At 46.4% G+C, this 20999-nt stretch overlaps 1 protein-coding gene and 1 long non-coding RNA gene across 8 annotated transcripts in view; one reads left to right on the top strand and one right to left on the bottom strand.

The window, feature by feature from the left end:
- Nucleotides 1-20999, top strand: part of ANO10 (anoctamin 10) — a 283194-nt gene that overhangs the window by 28255 nt on the left and 233940 nt on the right. For 6 of the 7 annotated variants that reach the window (XR_008422657.1, XM_053904132.1, XM_053904133.1 and 3 more), the window contains exon 1: nucleotides 19239-19501. The exons of the other annotated variant lie outside the window; for it this stretch is intronic. The gene's annotated coding sequence lies outside the window, so the exon portion shown is untranslated. Of the gene's footprint in view, nucleotides 1-19238; nucleotides 19502-20999 lie in introns of those variants that run through there. 7 annotated transcript variants of the gene reach the window in all.
- LOC109248690 (uncharacterized) lies at nucleotides 7619-19330 on the bottom strand. Its single transcript, XR_002072200.2, has 3 exons — nucleotides 19221-19330; nucleotides 8785-8832; nucleotides 7619-7984 (listed from the first exon to the last, which is right to left on the bottom strand). It is a non-coding gene; the product is annotated as an uncharacterized LOC109248690 (long non-coding RNA).

Raw genomic sequence — 20999 nt, 5'->3', positions numbered from 1 at the left:
AAATTAAAATGGGGGTACCTGGGTGGCTCAGTCGGTTAAGTATCATTGGACTCTTGATTTGGGCTCAGGTCACGATCTCACAGTTGGTGGGATCGAGACCTGCATCCAGTTCTGCACTGACAGCACGGAGCCTGCTTGGGACTCTCTCTCTCTCTCTCTCTGGCCTTGCTCTCTTCTCTCTCTCTCTCTCTCTCTCTCTCTCTCTCTCTCTCTCTCCCCCCTCTCTCAAAAATAAATAGACTTAAACATTTTTGGAATAAAAAAGACTAGAATAAATTCCTAAACCAGAAAACAAATTGGAACAAATGAACCTAACTTTATTTTCAATGTGGCAACATAGCTACACAAAGAACAGAATCACTTCAGTGCTCTGATTATACACCCTTTGTGGGATATGATCCAAAGATAGGTGACTAGAAACAGATCTTAAACTTCAGTCGGAAATTTGTTGTTAAAAAGGCTAAAATTAATAACATAAGAAACAACAGGTGTTGGTGAGGATTTGGAGAAAGCTTCCTGCACTGTTGGTGGGAATGAAAACTGGTGCAGCCACTCGGGAGAACAATATGGAGGTTCCTCAAGAAACCAAAAATAGAACTACCCTACAACCCGGCAATTGCACCACTTGGTATTTACCCAAAGGATACAAACATACAGATTTGAAAGGGTACGTGTACCCCAATGTTTATAGCAGCATTATCAACAATAGCCAAACTGTGGAAGGAGCCCAAAGGTCCACTGACTGATGCATGGACAAAGAAGATATATATACGATGGAATATTACTCAGCCATCAAAAAGATGCAATGACATGGATGGAGCTAGAATGTATTATGTCAAGCAAAGTGAGTCAATCAGAGAAAGACAAATACCATGTGATTTTACTCATATGTGGAATTTAAGAAACAAAACGGATGAACATATTGGAAGTGCGGAAGAGAAGGGAAGGAAACAAACCGCAAGAGACTCTTAATGATACAGAACAAACTGAGGCTTGATAGAAGGAGGTGGGTGGGAGACGGGCTAGGTGGGTGCTGGGTATTGAGGAGGGCACTTGTGATGAGCACCAGGTGTTGAACGTAAGTGATGAATCACTGAATTCTACTCCTGAAACCAATATTGCAGTGTATATTAACTAACGAAAATTTAAATTAAAAAAATTTGTTGTTATAGTATGACAATTCTGAACTAGGAGAAAACATATAACTCTGAATTAGGGGGAAATAAATATTATGCCCACCAAGACTTTCAGTGTAAGAAAAAAGATGCAAAGCAAATATTAAATCAAAGAAGTTAAAATAAAACACTGTAAGTTTAAATTTGAATTGAGAATGTCCATATGAACTCACCTTCAAAAGTGTATGTGTTTCCTAGATCTGTCCACTGAAAAGGCCAAGATGTAATAACACCCTAGTGTCAGTGAACACATCTTGCCCCCAGATCTTGGTTTCTTTCTTTTTTTTAATGGTTTATTTATTTTTGAGAGAGAAAGAGAGAGCATGTGAGCAGGAGAGGGGCAGAGAGAGAGAGGGAGACAGAGGATCCCAAGCTGACAGTGCAGAGCCTGATGCGGGGCTGGAACCCACGAACCGGGAGATCATGACCTGAGCGAAAGACGCTTAACCAACTGAGCCACCCAGGTGGCCCTGGAGATCTTGGTTTCTAAATATCATTTCTCACCAACACGAAGAATGTCCTTATTCTTGGGAGATGCATGTCGAAATCTTTAGGAATCGAATGGCATGAATACAGTTTATTCTCGATGCTTCAGCTGTGTGTGTGAGGATCTAATGATTGCACCAAGTAATCCCTTTTCCCGCACTTGGCATAGCTCTGCAGAATTAGCTCCAGCTGCCCACACTCTCTTCTGGTCGTGGCCTCCGTTCCGAAGATGAACCAGAGCCTGAAAAGATGCAGATTACTAAAGTGCATGTCTCTGAGGCTCAGAGACTCCAAAGAGGAGAAATACCACGCATGCTGTAATTTTCTGCTTAAAAGTACTTAAGTCCTTTCGATTTGAGATATTTAAAATAGATCACACCTGAGTTCAATCTTTCTTTTTAAATGTTTATTTATCTTGAGAGTAAGAGAGAGCCGAAGAGGGGCAGAGAGAGGGACAGAGAGAGGATCCCAAGCAGGCTCCACACTGACAGTACGTAGTGGGCAGACACAGGGCTCGGACTCAACGAACCGCGAGGTCATGACCTGAGCCGAAATCGGGAGTCAGACACTTAGCCCACTGAGCCACCCAAGCACCCTGGGGCTTCAGTCTTAGTGGCCAAAAGCGCTGATTGAAGTACCATTTCCCAGTGCTTTTTTGGTGTCTTTGGCTGTGATAGCTGAGCGTTCGCATTCGTAGCCGCTGGCTTCGATGTGGCTCTGATCTTTCCTCAGGAATTGAGAAATGTGGGTTCTTCCTGGGCCTCGATGACTTGCTATGTAATTTGGGGCAAGTCAGATCACCTTTGGGATCTTTGTTTTCAACGGCCAAAGATGAGGGTCGGACTTGATTTTCTTTTTTCCGCAGTAAATTTTTGTGATTTTGAATTCTCTCCAAGTAGGGCAATGTATCTGCAGATATCAGGAGCAGTAAGAGAAAAGAGTAAGGCTTCACTGAGATATGAAGGGCCACCTGGAGTAGTTTAATTTTTCCAGCTAATTTTTTTTATATCAATCCTGTATCAGATTCTTTTTTTTTTTAATTTTTTTTCAACGTTTTTTATTTATTTTTGGGACAGAGAGAGACAGAGCATGAACAGGGGAGGGGCAGAGAGAGAGGGAGACACAGAATCGGAAACAGGCTCCAGGCTCCGAGCCATCAGCCCAGAGCCCGACGCGGGGCTTGAACTCACGGACCGCGAGATCGTGACCTGAGCTGAAGTCAGCTGCTTAACCGACTGCGCCACCCAGGCGCCCCCAGATTCTTTAAACATGTTAAAAATGGATAAGGGCAACAGAGGGTTCCTTAGTTACAAGAACAGTATTTTGGTATATGATTTTATTGATAATTATCCTTAATTCCAAAAATTTTTTTAAGTTTATTTATTTATTTCAGAGAGAGAGAGAGGGAGACAGAGAGAGAGAGAGAGGAGAGAACACACACGCATGTGCATAAGCGGGAGAGGAAGGAGGGACAGACTCCCAAGCAGGCTTCATTCCATCAGCGCAGAGCCCGATGCGGGGCTTGAACTCACGAACTGTGAGATCATGACCTGAGCCGAGATCAAGAGTAGGATGCTTAACTGTGCCAGCCAGGTGCCCCTCCAACAATTTTTTTTTTTTTTTTTAATCTAGAAGGACAACAATGGCTTGTGAGTGGTTCCAATCCAACACCTCCCTGTGGCTGCAGCTCGCATGGCTATGCTAGAGCTGGCCGACGAGTTGTAATATGCCTCAGGTTTGGGGTGATCTACTCCCAAATAACTTATCACGGCAGAACCATTGAAACACAGTAAATCCTCTTGTTCCCTTGTGTGACTGGGGAATTAGACAATCAACTGCGACCATCTAAAAGTCTTGGAATACAAAACGCACGAAGCATGAAATCCTCTTGAAAACCATTTCATTCTCTTAATTATTCATTAGGTTCCTCAGCGTCTGACAGACCTTCAAGGTCATTATTATGAACATTAATTATCAATGTAATGTGACCGGGGAAAAGCCGGTTTTAAAAGAGTCCTGTCTGGCAGAATTCTGCAAGTGAAAGAAGTCACCATTTGGGTGTGCGTGCATCTACTCTGTTGCTGTATGGTGAGAGAATGGGAGTTTTGGAAGCAGACCTTCCAGACTCTTCTTGCCGCCTGGGATAGTCACCCACTCTGTGTAAACTGTCGCGCGGAGGCCTGGAGGGAGAGGGTACGTGCTGATCCGGTGGTCGGGGAAAGAGAGAAGAACCGGTGCCAGGCAGGGATGGCAAGTTCTCCATGACCAGGGGGTGATGCTTCCCCCCGAGCCAGCTGGTTTGTTCATGCAGTCAGCGTTGATCAGGTGTCTTCTCTTTACCATGCTTTGCGCTGGCTTGGAAACAGCACCAACGTGGACTAGGCTGAATGGAGCTGCTTCAAGTCCAGTCTTTCCACACAATTAGCTGAGGGTACACTTCTCACCGTTTCCCCCCATCCCCTCAAAGTTCACCACCGCTACTAAGAGGTACTGTGAAATTTAAGCCCATTGAATATAAATGCGTCTAATGACTGATGCATTTAAGTATTTGTTCTTCCAGCAAATCGTTGTGAAGTGGTTCATTTTGGAGTGACTGTCCAGAAACGTCATTTTCAGGCCTCCTCAGTGTCCTCCTCTCTTTGGCACAGCAAACACTTCTGTGGCCCCAACTTAGGACAAGTTTAGGCTGAGGACATGCCTCCAAAAACAACTGGTTATGTTGATATGACAAAATAATGCCGGAGAAGTTCTCAGAATGAACTGGGCTGCCATCCAAACAGGCTCATAGTTGACAGTGTTCTGACGTGTTAGATTGTACCTTCTGGAAAAAAACAGGATTGTCTATACAGCATTTTCATCACAAACTGATTCCTCAACTTATTTTAGCTGTGTGGCATTAGGATGTATGTATTAAACGTTAGCGCCGGGAATATACCACAAACACCCAGAAAGGTACAGATGTGAGAAAGCTCTGGAATGTGAGGGTAAGGTGGCTGAATCCTCTGATCCTTGGACTTGCTGCACTGTGCTGATTTAAAATGTCAAGTTCAGGGGCACCTGGGTGGCTCAGTTGGTTAAGTGGCTGACTCTCAGTTTCAGCTCAGGTCATAATCTCACAGTTTCGAGAGCCCGAGGCCCATCCCGGACTCTATGCTGATGGCGCGGAGCCTGCTTGGGATTCTCTCTCTCTCCCTCTAACTCTGCCCCCTCCCCCATTCACACCGTCTCTGTCTCTCTCAAAACAAATAAATAAACTTAAACATAAATAAATAAATAAAATGTCAAGTTCTTTGTCCCTGCCATTCCAAAGACGGAACCTAATTCCCCTCCCTTGACAATGGGCTGGACTTAGAGACTTGCTTCTAATAAATAGAAGGATGCAGAAATGGAGGTGTGACTATGGTGATTAGGTTATTAAAGGGCATCACAACTTCCTGATTACTCTCTCTGATCCTGTCCTCTTCGGGGAGCCAGCTGCCACGTCACCAGCACAGATACAGAGTCCAATGATGAGGTCCGTGTGTGAGGAACTGAGGTATGTCCTACCAGCAGCCACGAGAGAGAGCCACCTAGGGGGGCAGATCCTTCAGCCCTAGGCACACCTTCAGATGACTGCAGCCCCAGCTGACATCTTGACTGCAGCCTCAGGAGGGATCTTGAGCCAGAACCACCCAGCTAAGCCACTCCTACATTGCTGGCTCTCAGAAACTGGTGGATAATAAATATTTTACTGTTTTAAGTTGCTATGTCTGGGAGTAATTTGTTAAAGAGGCAACAGGTCCTATAGGCAGATGCCTAAAATAGTTGTTGAGAGTAACCTCTCTTACCCCTTCACTCGACGGTGCCATCGTGCGGCCACCCTCACGCACGCGCGCATGCACACACCCACGCGTGCACCTGTGAAGAAAACTACCCCACCCTGCAGAGGCCCTACAACTCCTGCCCAGTGCACCCTGGGAGGCAGGTCTTTGACCACTGTTTCACACTATGTGCCAAGCAACTGCTCTCTGGGTACCTGTGAGCTAAACATTTTTATCCTTTAACTACACAATTCAAGGGACATCTGGGTGGCTCTGTTGGTTAAGCATCCAACTTCAGCTCAGGTCACGATCTCATGTTCCGTGAGTTTGAGCCCCGCGTCGGGCTCTGTGCTGACAGCTCGGAGCCTGGAGCCTGCTTTGGTTTCTGTGTCTCCCTCTCTCTCTGCCCCTCCCCTGTTCTCACTCTCTCTCTCTCAAAAAGAAATGTTAAAAAATTAAACACACAATTCAGGTTTAATAAGCATTTAATTTGTCAGAAATTCTAAGGTACAAAAAGAGATTTGTCACTGTATCCTATCCAGATCCCATTGAACAGACTGGATATCCAATAATACATGAAATTGTTTTGATTTTGACAGTTAAAAACCCTGTAAAAATGACAAATGCTTTAATGGGTAATATAAATATCCAATTGGTGGTATTTTTAACATTCTATGAACATATCTCAAAAAAGCTTCTCTTAATTTTTTGTAAATTTTGGTCAAAGAAAATTAATACAAATTGCATAATTTCAACAAAGGTCATCTACTACTACTTGCTTGTGGTAAAATGTATTTATCTCTCAATTATTCATCTCCTTGATTGTAGTGCTAGTTGGAATGTTATCCATAAATGAGCTTATGGTCTAGTGAGTCGATGATTATTGAAACATTTGATTTTAGAGAAGGCACATTTTTCCCGGGAATAACTTAGAGCTTGTGTTCACAAAGGTCACATTAATAATTTTTAAACCGTAATTTAATTAGAAAAATAAGATACCTCATTTTAATCAGCTTGTATTTGAAAAAACCACAAAGATAAATGTAAGCCCTCTCCAGGCTTCCAGAAAAACCTGATTGATTCTACTCTGGGGATTTCATGATTATTCATTAATTGCTGCCTGTGATATATTTTTAAATTTTTATTTATTTTATTTTATTTTTTAAATTTACATCCAAGTTAGTTAGCATATAGTGCAACAATGATTTCAGGAGTAGATTCCTTAATGCCCCTTACCCATTGAGCCCATCCCCCCTCCCACAACGCCTCCAGTAACCCTCTGTTTGTTCTCCATATTTAAGAGTCTCTTATGTTTTGTCCCCCTCCCTGTTTTCATATTATTTTTGTTTCCCTTCCCTTGTGTTCATCTGTTCTGTGTCTTAAAGTCCTCATACGAGTGAAGTCATATGATATTTGTCTTTCTCTAATTTTGCTTAGCATAATACCTTCTAGTTCCATCCATGTAGTTGCCAATGGCAAGATTTCATTCTTTTTTATTGCCGAGTAATACTCCATTGTGTGTGTGTGTGTGTGTGTGTGTGTGTATCACATCTTTCTCCATTCATCCATCGATGGACATTTGGCCGTGATATTTTTATACTGTATTCAGAACATGTACTAAGGCCCACTAGCTCTAGGAGGCAAATGGCAACTTTCTGACTTATCATCCAACAAGAGTTCCTTTTTTTTGTTTGCTTCCAATTTGTTTTCTTTAAGATGAGAGATAAAAAGCAAGACGTAAGAGAGGCCCTTGGATCAGTTGGAACTGTCAGGTTGGGTGTACAAAGTAGACTCCAAGAGTCATTCTCCACTTGTGAGCCACTGAGTGCCTGGAAGCCCAAGACGACACCACCCAGGGCAGGTGCAATGCACACAACCCTGCGGCCCCGCCCCCTAATTAATCAGGTGAGAGCTAAGGGCCTTGACATTTCATCTCGAGTCCTTCATTTTTCTTCTAAATTTTGCCCCTAATTTCTCCACGTTCTATGGTGTTTAACTGGAGACTTTCCAATGGTGACAGAGGTTTGGGTTGTTTTTTGTCTTTGAGGCTCGCAATGCTTTAAAAAAGAAAAGTGTTTTTTTTTATTACATTTATTTATTTAAAAAATTTTTTTTTAACGTTTATTTATTTTTGAGACAGAGAGAGACAGAGCATGAACAGGGGAGGGGCAGAGAGAGAGGGAGACAGAATGGGAAGCAGGCTCCAGACTCTGAGCTGTCGGCACAGAGCCCGACGCGGGGCTCGAACTCACAGACAGTGAGATCATGACCTGAGCTGAAGTCAGACGCTTAACCGACCGAGCCACCCAGGTGCCCCTACATTTATTTATTTTTGAGAGACAGAGTGGGACAGAGCACAAGCGGGGGAGGGGCCGAGAGAGAAGGAGACAGAATCCGAAGCAGGCTCCAGGCTCTGAGCAAGCGGTCAGCACAGAGCCTGACGCGGGGCTCAAACCCATGAACCGTGAGATCATGACCTGAGCTGAAGTCGGTCACTTAACTGAGTGAGCCACCCAGGCATCCCTGAAAAAGAAATGTTAAAGCAGGTGATTAAAATAGACTTAAATGTTAAGTAAACACTTGAAGTACCCATATTTAATAAAATATGTGTTTAACACAAAAATACAAGGCAATATAATTATACTAATTACAAGGTAAAGAAAGGATTTATGAAAAAACACGAAATTCATTATATATAACCATTACTGTTGGGTTCTGTTAATGGGACACAAATTGAAAGTTACTTGATAGACATCTTTCAATCCTGGGTGTGTATCTCTATACCTACTTCTGTACTCTCGCAGACTATTAGCTCAAATCTGGGGGCATTTGTGAATGGGGAATACGAGCCAATGGACACTCCTGGTCCTGTACTGGCCCATGTAGTAGATGCAGGCAAGCCCAGCCCTGTCCCCCCAGGAGCGTCCATCTCCCCCGATTTCCGGTGGCCGACATCTGCATCCCCTGCCTGAGGGCATCTCTGGGGGTCGGCACGCTGGCGTGCAACAGAGAGGGAGGCCACGGTACCAGAGAACTAACCTCTCCGGCCAGCAGTCCTCAGGCAGGAGATTGTGAGGTGTGTTTTCCACTGGCCCAGGAGTTGCCCAGTAGGGTCCACCCCACCCACCCACAGGAGTGAGCCGTGTGATGACACGCCCTCCCTCCCAGTCTCTCTTCTCTTCTCCCCTACCTGTGCTCCTTGGCTCTCCTCCCAATCTTCGTCTCAAGGCCGGCTTCCGGGGACACCCACGCTAGGACAACCCTATTTCCTGCTTATGGTTTTTTGTCTATACGTTAAGGATTTACTATAGAAAAATACTTACCTCTCACACACTGGACTACTCAAAGAGAAGCTATCGGAGCTCAGCAAACTGTGGGGACAAAATAAAGCAAAATTACGATGTCAGATCAAGTCAAAGGCCATTAAAACGTTGTCATTTTATATTTCATCGTATAGATTAAAGGGCTATATTTTAAAAAGTCCCAGTTCGTTTTCATCCATGGTCTTAGGTTTACTGGACAACCCTTAAACAGCAGAGTAATATCTGTAGGGTATGTTGGAAGAAGTCAGATGGAGGGATTATTTCTGTCCAGGATACACGAAGAGACTTGAAGTGACAGTCAGGGCCCTGCAGGGTGTTGAGCAGCAACATCTGACGTGAGTTCTGAGCAACAGTTAGACCCGGGGGCTTGGAAGCTCGAGCTAGGCTCCCAAAGCTTTGTTTGCTGTGAAGGAGGGAAGTAGATGCCAGCATCAAGGTGTCATAAAGGACATGGGGGCTGTGACATGTGGGTTCAGTTTCATTCTCGTTTTGTGCTGGGGCTGAAAGGGCCGTGTCGCTGCGCGCCTGCCCAAGGAGACTGTAATTGTCAGCAGCATCGTCTGTGAGGCCCCCACCGTGGACGGTTCCTCCTCCTTTGCTGTCCTTCGTCATGACTCCTCCCCACCCTCTCCCCAGCTCCTCGGACTGCTCCCTGTTTCCCTAGCGCATGCTTTGCTCTCCTGCCTCTGCACATCTGTTCATGCTTCCTTCTTCCCGAATACCTGCCCACTTCTATACTCCCCACTCCCCCTCAGTGCACACATATCCACAGGACCACGGCTCCTTTCCTCAAGGCCAGCTTGAACGTCATGCCCGCTGCCAGCCCTCCCGCGGATCCTTCTAGCTCCAAGCATTCCGTTCCTCCTCCGACCTCCTATGGTTCATTTATCTCTCCGAATCCCATTATTCTTTATCTTATAATTAGGTGTGTGGATGCCTTGCTCCGCCACGCGTGTGTCAGCTCAGGGAGCGGTCATCGGTGGCGAGTGCATGAAGAAAGGAACGGGGGAATCTGAAAGTCACTGCATGAAATCGCAGTGGTTTTGGTTTTAGAATTTTTCATCTGCCTTTTTTTTTTTAAATATAATTTGTCAAATTGGTTTCCATACAACACCCAGTGCTCATCCCCACAAGTGCCCTCCTCAGTGCCCATTAACCTTTTTCATCTGCCTTAATTTTGATGGTTTCTGGCGGGTAGGGATACGTGGAGGAGTAGACAAGAATTCCACGCAGGGGAAAGGCACGAGTACACATGCGTACACGCACACACACACAAACACACACACACACACAGATGCACCCTAACTCTTATGTATGTGCGTGGGGGGGATAGGAAGGAAGGAAAGAAGGAAGAAGGAAGGAAGGAAAGAAGGAAGAAAGGAATGAAGGAAGGAAAGAAGCAAGGAAGAAGGAAGGGAGGAAGGAGGCAAGGAAGGTTGGTTTCCTCTGGGGAGAGAAACTGAGTGATTGGGGTTAGGGAGAGAGACCTACTTTTCTCTGTCTACTGTCCTACAGTTTTTACTTTTGTACTAAGTATCTGTGTTATCTAACTTTTTAAAAAAATTTTTTTAAAGTTTATCTATTTTTGAGAGCGAGAGAGAGACCAAGCGTGAGTGGGGGAGGGTCAAAGAGAGAGGGAGACACAGAATTTGAAGCAGGTTCCAGCCTCTCTGAGCTGTCAGCACAGAGCTGGACGCAGGGCTTGAACTCATGAGCTGTGAGATCATGACCCGAGCTGAAGTTGGATGCTTAACTGACTGAGCCACCCAGGCGCCCCTTTGTTGTTGTTGTTTTTAATTAAAAGACATACGGGGGGCACCTGGGTGGCTCAGTCAGTCAAGCATCCGACTTCAGCTCGGGTCTTGATCTCACAGTTCTGTGAGTTCAAGCCCCGCGTTGGTCTCTGTGCTGACAGCTCGCAGCCTGGAGCTTGCTTCAGATTCTGTGTCTCCTCTCTCTGCCCCTTTCCCAATCATGCTGTGTCTATCTTTCTCAAAAATAAAATAAACATTAAAAAAACCTTTTTTTTAAATAAAAGACGTATGAAAAGGAAATCCAGTAATCCTTTGTCCTCTTAAAAAGTCTTATTAACTCTGAAGTTCTGCTACCTGTGTAGGCTGTAGAATATACAACCGACCCTTAAACAACACAAGTTTGAACTGTGAGGCTCCACTTATACGTGGATTTTTTTACAGTACAGTACCGTAAATGTATTTTCTCTTTCTCATGATTCTCTTAACATTTTATTTTCTCTAGCTTACTTTATCGTAAGAATACAGTATATAATCCATATAACATACAAAATATGTGCTAATTGACTGTTTATGCTATCAGTAAGGCTTCTGTTCAGTAGTAGGCTAAGTTTGGGGGGGAGTCGAAAGTTATACACAGGTTTTTGACTTCTTGGGGAGCTGGTGCCCCTGTCTTCCATGTTGCTTAAGGGTGAACTGTACTTGGGTTGAGAAACTCATGAGTTGTGTTGGTAGCGAGACCGATCCTAGTTGTTGGGAAATACTTCCACATGGGTCATTTGTATATCTGCACATCTTCTGAGTAAAGGCACTGAAAGTCTTTGTTCCAAATTGTCATTTGAAAGATGTTTGTATAAGAAACAGCCTTGAAGCTAGAGCTAGCGTCTCTGTGTGGAGCGGAGGGCAGGTTTGTCTTGTGTCCAGGATTATAAAGATAATGTTTCCCTCAGAGGTAAAGGTCAAGTAGGCTTGTTAAATCCGGGTTAACAGACCAGGGTTCCTTAAACTCAGAGTTCCTGAGCTATGATGCAAGCCCAGTGAGTGTGCAGAATTCACCTGAGCTGTCCCACATACCCCACCCCCACCCCCACCCCTCTGGGGAACTGACACAAAGAGCTCACACTGCCTGCTGTGCAATGAATGATAAAGTCTTCCATATCTGACCCGGGAGTTTCTTGTCTTCTGTTGGCATCCGTGAAACCATGGCAGGTTAACTTATTGGCTCACAAGTATGGTAAAATGTCATACCCTTCGTAGTTCTCGACACTAATGATACAGATTTTGATAGGTGAAGATACCCATCTCAATCCAAATCTGATATGTAGGATGAGCAGTTCTCTTCAGGTGAGCAACTTCATAGAGGAATTCTATTGCTTCAATGGCTTTATTCCGGCAATGTATTCAATACAGAGAAGACACAGAAAAGAGCCATTAGCCATTTAGCCTGTTCCCTGCTAAGACAGGAAATTGAAATAACTCTGGGAGCCAAATTATGTCCTTGGTTATCTGGCAGATGTCAAACAGTCATTACTCTGTATTACAGGTTTCCAGTAAAAACACAGTGGAAATAAAACAACATTTTCCCCAGGATATTAAGAATATCTCTATGATATTTTGTCTACTCTAGCAAATAGGGGTTTGTCTGCAATAGTTAAATGGAGGATGGAAATAGTTTACATATTTCTAGGGGGGTGACATAGGTGTTTTCGTATATGGACATAAATTTCTGTGTTTCATTCCCAGATGTCAAAGTGGAAAAGATTAAAAAACAACAACAACAACGTGGAAAAAATTTAAAAATGGTTATTTTGTTTAAGTCACTCGTCTGTGGTATTTTTGTTACAGCAGCCCAAACTGGCGAAAACGCTCACGTTTGACAAAACCAGGAGACCCCTGAAATTCAAAACCACACAAAACAGACGGGAGTGCACCCAGGGCGGTGGCAGGAATTAGGGACACTGGCGAAGCGGAGCAAGCACGCTCAGGGTGGGCCGCGGGTCTCAGAGAGGGCCGGGGGCGCTCCGCGGGAGAGGGTTCAGGGTAGGGGGTGCCCAGAGCCCAGTCCCCGCCAGAGGAGCCGCAGGCAGGGGTGAAGGGTGAAGGTAGGAGCAAGGGGGCAGGGCTGCACGAGGACGCACACAGACCCACCACGCGGGGGTAGGAAGCAGTCGGCCGGTGAACGGGGGAGGACCACACCATGAGCGGTTCTCCAGGGGCCTATTTTGGGGCTGAAGGAAAGTAAAGGCCAAGCCAGTTCACCCGCTCGATCCTGAGCCGTAAGAAAAGCTTCCATCCAGGGACCTGGACCCTACCAACAACGCCTCCTGCAAGGGGCTCACAGGAGAGAAAGAGAGGCAGGAGCCCAAACATGAGCTGGTGGCACCTGGAGGAGAAGTGAAAGGGAAAAAAAGGCATCAAAGAATTGAAGGAAAACTGGCAATAGTCCAAGGGAGAACAGACACTAAAGCGAAGTCAGCAGGAGCCGCGGGGAGCAGGAAGGAAAACAGCAAAAGAGTTTGAAGGGACTAAAGAGACTAGGTTACAATTCTGAATAGGGAGACGAGAGTGGGCCTCGCTGAGAAAATGACATTGTGAATAGTCTTGGAGGAGTGAAGGGGTGGGCGGTGCGCCAGGGAAGAGTGTTCCAGGCAGAGGGAACGGCAGGAGCAAAGCCCCGCCCAAGGCAGGGACATTCACAAGTGTGTTATCTCACTGGGAATTCTACACATAAGCCTTCCAAATTCCCCTTGTTTGTCTTTTTTGATGCTTTTTGCTCTGAATCCAACCATATTAAAATCGTGATGTTGGCTTCATTTGTGTTTATATTTGCCCGGTGTGCCTTTGCCCATCCTTCCATTTTAAAACTCTAAAAATTATTTTAGGGTGTCTCTAACGTAGAGTATAGAGCCGAGTTTTAGTTCATCCAATGTGGACACTTTTTTGTTTATTCGCAAGTGATTCAGGCACATTTGCCATAATTGGCCAAATGTGTCCGTCTTAGTGCTGTCATATTATTTCACGTTCCCACTTCTCATCTTACCTTACCTGCTCTCAGAATGTGGCACAGCTCCTTCTTCATTCCTGTTCTTCACCTGCTTCTGAGACACCCCCTTTCCTACTCTCCTAGCTTACCCCCCATCTCACTCACCGGTCCTTCCAAATATCCTTTGCTGTTTTTTCCCTCTTGTCCCGAACTCTCACTGTTAGAGCTGAGGACCGGGCCTCAGTCCTTGGTCCTCTTCCTTAGTGGCTCCTCACCTCTAGTGGACCCATTCAGGCCTGCATTTTCAGACGTCATCTCTGTGCTGATAATCTGCAGATGCATCCCTCCAGCCGTGCCCTCTCTCCTGACCGCTGGCCTGTATTCCAACTCAGCTTTCCACAAAGCATCTTAAACTTAATGTGTCCAACACGGGGGTCCGGAGTCTCCTCCAAACCCGTTCCTCCCACAGGCTTCCCTACCTCGGTTAACGACAGAGCTGTCACCGGACTTTTTGTTCTCTCAACCTTCACATCCGGCATGTCTGCCGTTCCTGAGAACTCTTCCTTTAGAACATTTCTAGAAACCACCTGCCTCTCATCGCTGTACTGCTCCCACTGTGGGGCAATCCTGTCTTGCCTCAATTACTACCATCGTCTGCTTCCGGCCTTGTGTTCCTGCTGCGTGTCCTCAACACGGGAATCTGAGTGATCCTGTTCAGATGTGAGTCACAAAACGTCACTCATCTGCTCAGAGTTGCTCAGCGGCTCTCTATTTCCTTCAGAACAAAAGCTAAATAAGGAAACCTATTCATAAAATTCATTATTGCTAGCAAAAAAGGCACATGAACATCTCCACAGATGATGAAAAGGCCTTTTGTGGCAAACTTTCAGCATTCTTCCTTGATACGTAAAAACACTTCCAATAAGGTAAGAATCCATGGATTCTTTCTGTCTCAAACCCAAAGTGAACCTCCTACTTGCTGAGTAAACACCAGAAGCATTTCCTTAAAGTCAGAAACAAGAAAAGAAAGAAGGAAAATTGTAGTCATTTCCAGATTATGTGACCGTCAACTTGGGAATCTTTAAGAACCAAACTACTATAAACTCTAAAAGATTTTATTTGGGTCATAAAACTATTATACAAAAACTAACGTTCGTATGATAGGCAACAGCCAAACAAAGCTATACGGGAAGAAAAGTTCTCATTCACACAAGTAATGAGAAAGGTAAACTGTCTAGGAAGAAACTCCATAAGAAATGGGCAAGATTTACGTGAAGATGTTCTAGGTCTAGTGGTTGGAAGCCTAGAGATAACACCAGGCTCTTTAGTTAGATGCGCTCACTTGAAGTCAGGTAGTGGAAATTAGGAAACCATCTTCCTAGGGCTCCTGGCCCTCCCACTGGAGAGGAAGGTTGTGGGGTTCTTTGCGCAAGTCCCAGTGTCTCCTTGAGCTTCCTGGGTGCCAAGAAGCAGTAGCGGTTGTGGCAGCTTTTGGATCCAACTCTGAGATCACAGAGTCCCATTTTAAGGTGTTTATTCTCCGCGTTCAGGCAGTGGCTGTGGGTGGATCTAACCCCGGCGCGCACATGCAGTAAAACCTGGGTTTGCAAGCGTAATTTCTTCCGGAAACATGCTTAGAATCCAAAGCATTCCTGGATCAAAGCAAATCTCAAGAACCATCGGCTCAGTTGTGATCATGTGACGGTCGGCATCCCGTCCTACTCGTATTACACGACATTGCTCATTTATCAAGTTCAAATTTATTAGAAATGCTTGCTTGTCTTGTGCAACACTCACAAGATAAGTTATCTGCAACCCAAGGTTTTGCTGTATTTGGTATGAGAGGTGGTCGCAGGCATCGGGCGCTCAAGATGGAACTCTGGGACTGGGTCTGACCCGGCTAGGTTTGAAGACGATGTCACTGGAGGAAAGTCGAATACTACAAATCGTAGTGGGAAAAGTTATATCACCTGTGGTCACCTGGAATGAGCAGTTTACTGAAGGTGAGGCTTTAAGCGGCTGCTGCATTGGACAGTTATGATGGGAATAAGGGATTCAAAAACTGTCAAGGTGGGCTGGCCTTTTCTCACTGTACTGGAGAGTTGTTTTTGTTGGTTTTTTTTAACGTTTATTTATTTTTGAGACAGAGAGATACAGAGTGTGAACGGGGGAGGGGCAGAGAGAGAGGGAGACACAGAATCTGAAACAGGCTCCAGGCTCTGAGCTGTCAGCACAGAGCCCGACGCGGGGCTCGAACTCACGGACCGCGAGATCGTGACCTGAACCGAAGTCGGATGCTTAACTGACTGAGCCACCCAGGCGCCCCTGTATTGGAGAGTTTTAAGAAAGAAAATGATATATTGCCAAAGTCCATAAATACAGAAGGAAATTTAGTATATGATAATGATATGATAATGATGACATTTAAATCAGTAAGGGAAAGATGTATGATTAAGTAAATCAAGTTGGGTAAATGTGTAGCTAACAAGATATATGGTAAAGCTGGATCCATTCTGCTTAACTCACACCCAAACAAATTTCCTTTTATTTATTTATTTTAACGTTTATTTATTTTTGAGAGACAGCCACAGAGCGTGAGCAGGGGGACAGGCAGAGGGGGAGGGAGACACAGAATCTGAAACAGGCTCCAGACTCTGAGCTGTCAGCACAGGGCCCAAAGTGGGGCTTGAACTCACCAACTGTGAGATCATGCCCTGAGCTGAAGTCGGACACTCAACTGACTGAACCACCCAGGTGCCCCCCCAAAAAATTTCCTTTTAAAGGAAAAATGTGAAATCATGAAACATTTAGAGGAAACCATGGAAGCATTTTCAAAATAATCTAAGAATGGTAAAGGTCTTTCTAAGTATGATACAACCTGGAAATACTAAGTAGTAAAAAAAAAAAGCCTTGGTAAAATTCACCAATTAGAAATGGAAAAGATCTGCATTGCCAAACAAAACAAGACAAAACAAAAACACAAGCAAATAAAACAGCATAAAGAAAGTCAAAAGATATGGCAAGCTGAGAAAAAGTCTTGACATTCATATTTAAGAAGAGGACTCTTTTTACCATTATGTAAACCTTCTCTTTCCAGTAGAAAATTGGACAAAATATGGGCACCTGGGTGACTCAGTCGGTTAAGCATCTGGTTCTTGCTTTCGGCTCAGGTCACGATGTCAAGGTTTGTGAGTTTGAGCCCCACATCAGGCTCTGTGCTGGCAGCGTGCTGTGTGCTTGGGATTCTGTCTCTCCATCTCTCTCTCAAAACAAACATTTTTTTTTAAAAGAAAATTTGGCAAAATATATGAACGATAATTCACGGGAAGTAAATACAAATGTCTTTTTCACACTCCTCATAAGAGAAAGGCAAATTGAAACCTGTTGTCATCTCTCAGATTGGTACGTTCCATCCCACATCTGGCCAGAATGGAGTAAGTCCACTGCAGCCTGTGTCCCCCACTGACTACTACTAAAACCTCTGGATAAAATATGCAAAAGAGGCTTTGCAAGTTGGAGAAAGTGGTGAAAACTGTTTTTCCTTCTCCCTCCTCCGACCTGAGGCCGGTCAGAGTCACAGTGCGGCACTGTGGTAGTACAGTGACATGGGGAAATGAGACCCTGAAAGAACACCTGTCCCCTGGACAGAGGAAGTGGGAAAAGGGACCCCTGTTGTGCAAAGAGCACGAGGGGAATCCCTGTTATTTTTTTCTCTCTCTTCCCTCAAGGCTGCCTTTAGAGCAGCCCCAATTGCACAGAAGTGCATGAGAGATAGAAAGCATAGGAAATTCCAAGAGAACCTTAGCTTTCTGGCCAGCAGAACTGGAAAGAGGAGGTCCTGGGAGCCAGAAGATATGAAGGAAATCCCCAAAAGGAGAGGGAAGGGAATCCCTAATTCTGTGTAGTGGTTTGTTATGCAGCAACAGGTAACTAATACAGGGACCCATGTCATTAACTCACCCCGGTCAGCCATTTGTGTTGTCCAACAACTGATTTGGCATACTTAACACAGAATGTTAATTTGTTAATTGTGGAGATGAAATGAGATTGTCCATGCGAAAGGCGTTTTTTTATATTTCCATTCCAATTTTGTCCCCCCTCCCCCGCCAATCCTTCTGGTCATATAAATGCCAGAAGATGAAGTCATACAGAGGGAGGGCCATTCAAGTTCAGGGGTTGCAAAGACAGGAAGACTGCAATTTTAAAAAGCCTAATAAGTAATTCATGTCTAAACCTAGTGACTCGCAAACAATTTGCCCCATCTGCAGAAGAGAGAGAACTTCTGGACATATCCATGCAGGGCTTACTAAAAAAGACAGCCATGTGAGAAATGACCAGTAAGGTTGTGAACTCCCGTGACAGAGCATTGGGGTTCTAGAAAGAATAACAAACAGCCCCTATCAAGTGACAAGCTTCTGTTCCCATTCCCCAGTCTCCCTCCTCCCTGTCCTGAACCTGGAAGACCCAGAAAAGGGGCAGAGGTGTGGAGGAGCAGATCTCACTTCTCTGGCTCGGCAGGACTTGGAGGCATTCCTCTGGGCTGACCTGGGTGTATGGAGGGAACCCTTATAAAGGGTTCATTCGTGGCTTTCTTTCGTTCCACTGAGGGTTATTGCTTGCCTGTTGTGGATCGAAGGCCGTTCCAGACACCGGGAATGTATCAGCGGACAAAACTGACAAGAATCTCTGCCCTTGTGAAGCTTACATTTGGAAGAGACTGACAGTAAACATAATAATATAAAATGTTAGGTGATGCGTGCTGTGAAAAAAAGATATAGGAGAGCAGGTAGGGTAGATGGTGGGACGTGGAGGAGAGCAAGTATTACACAGGATGATCAGAAAGGGCCTCAGTGAGAAGGTGGGATTCTATTCCCTGGAGGGAGGAGAGGAAGTAAACAGTCTTCGTAATTAAGGAATGCAGAGGGAACAGCCAGGACGAAAACCCTGGGGTGGGAGCTGGGTGAGTGAGATCTAGGAAGAGCAGGGGGCCAACGTGGCTAGGGCAGAGAAAAGGGGAAAAGTAAGAAGTCTGAGAGATGAAAGGTGGCGGGGGACTTGTTCTGATTTTTGAAAGTGACAAGAAAATTGGGGTCTGGACTGCAAGAGACCGGCCAGAGGAAAATGCGAAGAGGCATACAGGTTTCCCTGGCTCTCAGAAAGCAGAGCATTTCTGTAAATTGAAAGGCGAAGAATAATCCTCGCACAACCTTGCTTTCCGAAAGTTCCCGTTAACGAAAGACCTACATGAGTACCTGTTTTCGCTAAAGGAAAGAAATCTGAAGAGGATTACCGCTTTTACTAAAAAAGCTATTGCTGTAGTAATGGAGGTCTTTGGTAAGAGCAGGGATACCGGTATTTTTTTCTCCGCGTCTCTACTAGGCTCCACCCCCGCTAGGTGCGAAGGCCCAGCGAGGCCCCACCCCTCATCGGAAAAGCAGCCCATGAGACACGCCTCTCCCACCGTGGTCCCGCCTCCTCTCGGAGCGACAGCCCATAGGACACGCCCCCGCTCGCTGTGGCCCCGCCCCCTCGCGGTGGGACCGCCCAACGAGGCCCCGCCCCCCGGCCGCGGACAGCCCATAAGGCGCGCCTCTCCCACCGTGGTCCCGCCCCTCCTCGGGAGTGACAGCCCACAAGGCACGCCTCTCCCGTGCCCCGCCGCGTTCCCACTCCCGGCCAAAAGCCAGCCAGGCCCTTCCTACCTTTTCTCCGGAGCCGTTCCCGCCCCAGCCTCGGAGGGACTCCCCACTAGGCCCCGCCCCGCTCAGGGCGACGCAGTGCCGGGCCCCGCCTGTCCCGACGCGGTCCGGCCCGGCCCGCGCACCCTGGAGTCTGGGCCCCGCCAGGCCCGCCACACCCAGCGCCCGGCGCGCCCTCCCTGCAGGCCTCGCCCCGCCCCCCGCCTCGCGCGTCCGCGGCTCTGCCTCCCCGTGGCGCCGGCCGTCGGGCCCGCCTCCGAAGACGTGGAGCGCCGCTGCGGCCGGTGAGTGGGGGAGGGGCCCGCAGCCCCTCTCGCCGTCGGCGGCGCGGAGCCGGGGTCCGTGTGGGACTGAGCCCCGGCTGCCTGGCGGCGGCGGCGGCGGCGCGCCTCCAGGGACGCCTCCCACAGCCCTTCCTTCCCGGGGCACCTCCCCGGGGCACCTCCCCGGGGCAGTGTCGGGAATGGGGAAGTGGGACCGGGATGGGCGCAGATGGGGGTTGGGGAGGGAGGCCTGAAAGTATGGGGGGGTGGGGGTGGCAGGCGCAGGTGGGGGCTGGGGAGAGCCTATAGGAGTCTGGGATGGAGGGCTGAGCATTGGAAGAAACGTGGTGAAGCCGAAAGCTGGGACTTTGGTCAGGATGGGGCCTTGGGGTCTTCGGAGCTCAGGGGAGTGAGGTCGTGGGTGGGGTTGGGAAAGGCGGCCAAGCCTATGGAAGGACGTTTTTTGGAAGGACCAGCCCAGCGGCGCCCAAGATTCACGTTTCTCGGGCCGCCTGGGGAGCAGGGACGCTTGGGATACGTCCGAACTAGCGTGGCTGGAGCGAACTTGCAGGGTCATGCTCCCTTTCACATCGGGGTGATTGGGTTTCCGGGCTCTCCACTGGCACACGTAGTACTTTTTAAGCAATAAGTGCAAGTCAGGGGCAGTGCCTGGGACACCTGAGAAATGTGGATGGAATCGAGTTGTCCTCCTATAGGCTGCTTCTGTTTTCCTGGTGCCTGCCCAGCGCCGGACTCGGTGCGCGCCGTCTGCTGCAGAAGGCTGTTCCAGCAGCCAAGACAGTGTACAGAGGTTCCAGGCTTCAAAAGTACAGCGGAGGTTTATTGGGACTGCAAAACAGTTGTGGCCCATGCCCTTAAATCCTGCGGAGTTTAATTTCCAAAACGCGAGTCCTGTGGCGTTTTTCAAAAGTCCCATCTTTACTCTCTGCCTGCTTTCATTTTGAAGTCTCCCACTAACTTACAGAACCAGATATTTTCTAAGGGCCCGTTCTGTGAGGACACCTAGTTTTAAATTCACCGTGGGAAGTAGATCATGTGTGTTCTGACCAGCTTTTGCTGAAAGAATTGCAGAATTACCGGTGAAGGATGAAATTTAAAAGATTTAAAGTAATGCAAGGGAATAGAAAGGGCCTAGTAAATCGGTGTGTGTGCTTAAAAAAAAAGCCAGTGAAACTTTTTTTCATTGTAGAACCTTAGAAGATAGAGAGAAGAGTATAAGGATGAAAATGAAAATCCCATGTAATTTAACCAACCCTCTTAACATTTTGGTGCAATACTCCTTCATTGTTTTTGTATTTTATTGTGTATTAAATGTACATGTTACATAATTGGGTCACATTGTTATATTACTTTGTTGTCTGCTTTTACCCCCGCTTGGCATTTCCCCCGATCGTTAAGAATTCTCCGTAAACGTCTTTTTATATGGTGGGTGATCATCGTATGGATTCATGCTTTTATCACGTATCAGAGCTTTAGTTTTGAGTCAAGTGCTATGCTT

Source organism: Panthera pardus, unplaced genomic scaffold, assembly GCF_024362965.1.
Source record: "Panthera pardus isolate Hobbes unplaced genomic scaffold, ASM2436296v1 HiC_scaffold_16, whole genome shotgun sequence".
NCBI classification, from domain to species: domain Eukaryota; kingdom Metazoa; phylum Chordata; class Mammalia; order Carnivora; family Felidae; genus Panthera; species Panthera pardus.
Note: the sequence above shows the minus strand (reverse complement) of the source record. Positions and strands in the feature narration are given on the sequence as shown.